The sequence below is a fragment of the Pteropus medius genome, unplaced genomic scaffold, assembly GCF_902729225.1.
Source record: "Pteropus medius unplaced genomic scaffold, Ma_sr-lr_union100, whole genome shotgun sequence".
NCBI classification, from domain to species: domain Eukaryota; kingdom Metazoa; phylum Chordata; class Mammalia; order Chiroptera; family Pteropodidae; genus Pteropus; species Pteropus medius.
Genome location: NW_024354500.1, coordinates 16,915,704 through 16,921,703, shown reverse-complemented (window position 1 = coordinate 16,921,703; position 6,000 = coordinate 16,915,704). Strand labels below are relative to the sequence as shown.

Below are 6,000 nucleotides of genomic sequence, written 5' to 3'. Positions count from 1 at the left end.
TCAAATATAAATTTCTTATAAATCACAATATCACAACAACACTGAATGAAAAGCCAATGAAATATGGAGTTACATCCAAATTTCACTGTTTGCATTAATCTTTTCCTTCATGTTGCATCTACTTATTTTGACATTGTGGGTAAGGTGGTGACATAAGAATCTGGAAAGTTTTCATCTCTAGAATCATGTGCTCCTTTTTTTTGGTAGACAAAAAAAGCTTAGTGTTCTAGGCTTCTTTTTGCTTAGTGTTCTAGGCTTCTTTTTGCTTACACTGTTGGTTTGCCTCTGCAATTCAGGTAGGTAAAGGAAATTCTTGAGGTATTTCCATCACCAGCAAAATCAGTGACTAACCTAGAATGGCTAACTACTCTTAGCAGGAACCATTACTGGGAGTGTAAGATATTCAGTGCCTTGAGTACTGAATCTTTGATCTGGGAGAATAGGTTCTATTACCTCTGATAAAAACCCAGTATCCTTGTCTGTATTTCTGGGTGTCTTGAATAAGTGCCTTTCTTGTTAATACAAGTTTCATCCTGTGTAGTTCAAAGAGGGTCCCCTGCATTATTAGCCATATCTTAAGAAGGAGAGACATAACACAGAGATAGAAACACAAAGGTTAGTTAGAATGTCACCTAAGGTGGGCTCCCATCTTCTGCATTGGGGTCAATGCAGATAATCATTTCATTTGGCTGGCAGTCAGCCAAAGATTACAGAATTAAACAAAAGGGCTGCCTCAAGCACTAGGAGGGGAGGAGCAGCAGATGGAATCTGACAGAAGTTGACTGCAGAAGGGCAAGACTGCAGGAAGGCATTTGTAGGGCCCTGGGATGACATTTTTAATGAGGATATGAATGACAGCAACCTAGGGAAGGAGGCCCTACATCCTCATCCATCTTCATTATTTTCTTAAAGATCTTTTTGATGTATCCTGGTGTGGCAGAACTTGAATGACCCCACCCGCTTATGGAGACAAAGCAGGTGAGCCTTTCTCCAAGGGCTCTTTCCTGTCTCTCCTTCTTGCCCCTCTCCAAGTGCTTGGTAATATACATAGTAACACAGAAAACACCGAACCAGTTCCCCTCTGGGAAAAACAATTGTAAGCTGAACACTAGAAAAGCTGGTAATTTTTTTTTTTTTAATCTTAAAGGTGTCAATCTGCATGCATTTTATTTTTTTCATAGTTTGCACTGCTTTTATTTTAATCGAGAAGTAACCAAATCTATATGCGGTCTAAAAACAGTAAAGCTGAATAAAAAGAACGCAGTCCATCTAGAGTAGGGCTGGAGGGTGGGCCGGGCCATGCTTGTACCTGGTACCCAAAGAGAGGGGCTGGACTACCTGGCAGCAGCAATGACAGGCCCAGGAAAGGGAGGTTTGCTGGGTATATGGCAGAGAGGGCATTGCCTGGCTGGGTGAGCCTGCCCACCTGTCCCACAGGATAGGCAGAGAAGCTGAGACTAATTGTATGGCCAGCCTGTCCCCCCAGGGCAGGCCCAGGAAAAGCCAAGGCCCAGCCTGGATTCTCTGTTGACAAGTCCAAACCTTCACAGTGCTGTCCACAACCCCTGAGAAGAGCTGGCCCTGGGACACAGCCAGCCTAGTCACTCTGCCCTGGCGATGCAGCAGAGAAATGTTCAGTCTCTCCAGACCCTGAGAGACTGCAGGGTGTGCTGAAGACTTTGGTCTGGTCTGGCAATGAGGTGACTGCCAGGGCATACTTGGTGCCCACATGGCCCATTAGGGTCTGCACTTGCTACTTGTCTTGCAAGCAGTTCTCCTAGGTACCTCAGACGATGTGGTGATTTGTTATGGTGACAGAGTAGTTTTGTTATGGTGATTTGTTATGGTGACAGATGCTGCTGCTGACATCTGTTGAACATGGATGCATTTGAGTGTCTGGATGTTCCAGATCTTGATTGTCTGGTAGGAGCTGCTGTATGGGTAGCTTTGGGTGGCTACCAGGGCCTATACCCATTAGCTGAGGCCAATGAGTTCCTTTAACTTTGGCTCAGTGCCCACTATGTCCCAGACCTTGATTGCCTTCAGAAAGCTGCTGAAGAGCATGTTGTGCAAGGAGACTAGTGTGCACTCTCGTTTTCTAGGCACAGATCATGTTCCCTTTCTGCAGGTTCTAGATGTCCCACATGGTGATGATGCAGTCTACTGAGCCACAGCAGAGCTCTCACCCCTGGATGCAGAGCACCAGCACCATGCTGTCACAGCCCTTCAGCATCTTCGGGCATTTGTACATGGTACAGTTGCCCCACACCTTGATTATCTTGCTAAAGGAGCCACTGAGGAGCAGGTTATCCATGGAACAGATGACAGGGCCCTGGTAGCCCATGAGGTTCCTTTGCACTTGAAGATCTGCTGAAAGTCACAGGATCCTTGGGTGCCCATGTTCAGCTATGTATTGATGTGGGGTTCCTCATTCAACATGGATACATCCCTCCAGAACTCCATATGATCCTCATTGAAATTGCTCTGGTTTTTGTCTAGAACATCAGACTTGAACTCAAAGATCTTCTCATATGGTTAATCTTTTCAAGAATTTGATCAGCATGGAGTGTATGAAAGAAATCTCTTGGTCCTTCTAGGCCAGTGCCATGTGCATCTTGTGGAAGCTGTCAACCGTCTGCTAAATGAATTTTTTAGCCTGTCCAAGCAGCATATCCTCAGGTACCTCTCGTATATGTCCTGGTACCCAGTGAATGTGTACTCCTACTTGGAATGGGAACACTTTATGTGATCACACCCCTTGAGATGGGCTGATAGGTTATCTTAACGAGCAGTGGGCAGCTGGTGTTTTTCAGGCTCTTCACTGGCTTGTAGTCACAATCGCCCTCATGGGCCTTCCAGCTGCTGGGCTCGATGGTGAAGGGGCACCCTTTGGGCCTTCTTCAAAGATGATGAGCTTCCCAGCCCTCACCACCCAGATTGCCATGCCTGAAGTGGATGAAGAGTTCCCAGATCTGCTTGGCCACTGCAGTGTTGTTTACCATGACTGTCAGCTTGATGTCCCCAGGACACTTCTTTGACTCCAAGGTGCATCTTCGACAGAACATGTGCCCACATGTAGTGATTGCAGGGTCCTTGAACACACTGTAGCAGAGTTGGCAACAGCACTTCACCAAGAGCTTCTTAGCAAACGCAAATGTCTCTGGCTCCTCTTCATCTTTGGACATCGAGGATGTGGAGTACAGGGATAGGCTGGACCCAGAGTTGAGGGAGAGGCCGGAGAGGGCCGAGTCAAAGTGGTGCAGGGTGCTGACGGGGTGCAAACTGTCCTTTTTGTCCCTAGGGGAGTAGGCAAGTGTGCTAGAGGAGGAGGGCATACTTTGGTGCTATTGAAGGGCATACTTATGTGCTGGTTCCATAGGCTTTGCTGTTGGTGGTGACTGCTGAAAAGGAGGTCCGCAAGGTCATTTCCATTCTGGTCCCAGTAGTGATGCCTAGGGTGGGAAGGGCTGGTAGGCCCCCAGGAGAACTGGTTGTAGTGGGCACTTTTGCCCAAGCCCCTGCTCTAGAGAGACAACAAGGCTATTGGGTAGCACCAACCTTCTCCTTTATTGTTTCCCCTTGGTCACCAGCCATGTTTTCAAAATAATTATTAGAACAAGGACAGGCTGCTAAGAGAATCAATAAGGTATGTTGTGTATCAGCAAGTTACAAATATTTCCTTCTATATAAAGTCATGATAAATGTTGTACTTTTATCAGTGACTTGAATTTTATAGATACTAAACCCAGTTTAAATGATGCTATTGAACTATTTTTGAGGTCTGAATTCCTCCAGTACTCATTGCTTGCACACTTAGATGACCGAGGAAGAGTGAAAGGTTAGCAGGGTCAAGGGCTGCAAAGAGAATTAAGAAGATGAGTGCTGAGGAAACACTATTGGATTGGTGATAGGGAGGAATCTATGACCTTTGAGAGAGCATTTCAGTAGCATAATAGAGAAGGAAGTCAGCTTGCAGTGCATTACAGACTAATTGGGTAGTAGAAAAGAGACAATGAGTGAGACTTCTCTTTATATAGTCTAGCAGTGAAAGATGAGAGAGAATTAGTTTGACAAGCTAGCTGAGCCAAAGCACATTTTATTTTATTTTATTTTTTATTTTCAAGTATACAGTACATTGGTTAGACATTTATATAGTTTATGAAACAATCCCCTTGATTACTCTATCTTCCTTTGGGCTCTGCACATAGACATTACCTTACTGCTGACTGCACTCCCTATGCCATGCTCCTCATCCTTGAGACCATCTATCAGCTACAAATTTGTACTTAGTTAACTCTCCACCACTTTCTTCCAGCAACCCCCGTCTTCTGGTCATCACCTGATTTTTCTCTATATTTGTGGGTCTGTTTTCTATTTGCTTGTTCTTTTTGTTCCTTAGATTCTGCATGTCGGTGAAATCATATGATATTTATCATTCTCTGACTGACTTATTACGCTCAGCATAATCACCTCTATAGGTCCATCCATGTTGTTGCAAATGATAGGATTTCTTTTTTTTCTTTTTTCTTTTTATAACTGATAAATATTTCATTGTATATATGAACCATAACTTCTTTATCCAATCATCTGTTGATGGGCATTTAGGTTGCTTCCATATCTTGGCTATTGTAAATACAAAGCACATTTTTTAAAGGATTGTTTATAGGCAGAGCAGGAAGCATAGGAGAGAAATGTGCATTTGTAGCAGAGTTCAAGGCAGGAAATGGATGTGAGTGGGGCACCAACCTCTTAGCACAAAATTCCCAGGAGCAGGTACTCTGTCTGCCTAAGAAGCACTTATCCTGAAAAGAGGTTTCCAGAACTGCTTCAGTTTTGTAGGACTCAAAGGAGTTTCTGAGCTTGAAACACACAGACATTTGCCCATTATATCATCTAAAAGTGATACAATGTACACAGAGCTAATGAAATGGAGTTACCAGTTCAATACCTTTTAAAACGATATTAGCCAAAAGATGTTAGCCAAAACACTAACCATAATAAGAAACATTAGATAACTTTGTTTAGTTTATTCACATATTATACAGATTAGGTAGATACTATTATCATTTTGCATGTGAGGAAACTGAAGCAGAGGCTTAGGAAGTTCTAAATGTCTCATAGTTAATGATTTAAGTCTAGTCTCTGATGACGAACTAGGATCTCACACTGAGTAACTGTCTATTGGCTGAGTGAGGCTTGTGACTTCAAATTTCAAATGAGAATTCAACAACATCTGAATCTTACTTTACGTAAGATAATGCCTATATTTCACTTTAAAATATTTTGACATAGGTATACATGTGCACACGTGTTTATATGTGTTAGCCTGTGTGAATCCGAGCTACAATCTAGGTATGGCCAATTGTCTGGTCACAGCACATAATCCTCTAGGGGGAAGGAGGGGATGGTTGACATTTAACAAAAAGGCCACATTTCAGAGATAGCTACTATAATCTTCAATAATCTTTAATTTCAATTAACACCAGATTTAAAAATATTAGCATAATGGAAGATAAATACTGTTATTTATTGGTGAAATTAGTGGCTTGATAATTGGATAATGGATATTGGAAATGGGTATTCACTAGTGAGATTAGTGATAGATAAAATTTGTGAATTAACTAAAATATTCTAGAAACACTTGCTGTCTTGGTATGAGTCTACTAAGTCATCCTTCACCAATAAGATAAAGTAGGAAGCTTCATCCCTAACAGTCCTGTGCCTAGCCATCTCTGGAGGATTCTTGTTGGCTTGCTGATGACCATTAGGGTAACTGCATTCTGCCTCTAGAATATTGTCACATCTGTTCCAAAGGAACCTTCCATGCAAGGCATGATTGTAGCACCAATAAGGGATTTTACTGGGCTTACAGAACAGGCTATATGGTATGTTTGGGGTCTGTTAACTAAAAATGTTAACTTAATAATGGTCTTTATGTGTGGGAGATTTTTGTCTAATTCTTTTACTAAAACCTGGTAATAAGGTTGTAGGGGACTAGCA

The 6,000-nt window shown here is 42.6% G+C and overlaps 1 pseudogene; it reads right to left on the bottom strand.

The window, feature by feature from the left end:
* Window positions 1–1,269: 1,269 nt before the first annotated feature.
* LOC120595042 (E3 ubiquitin-protein ligase TRAF7-like) overlaps window positions 1,270–6,000 on the bottom strand; it is a 112,411-nt pseudogene continuing 107,680 nt past the window's right edge.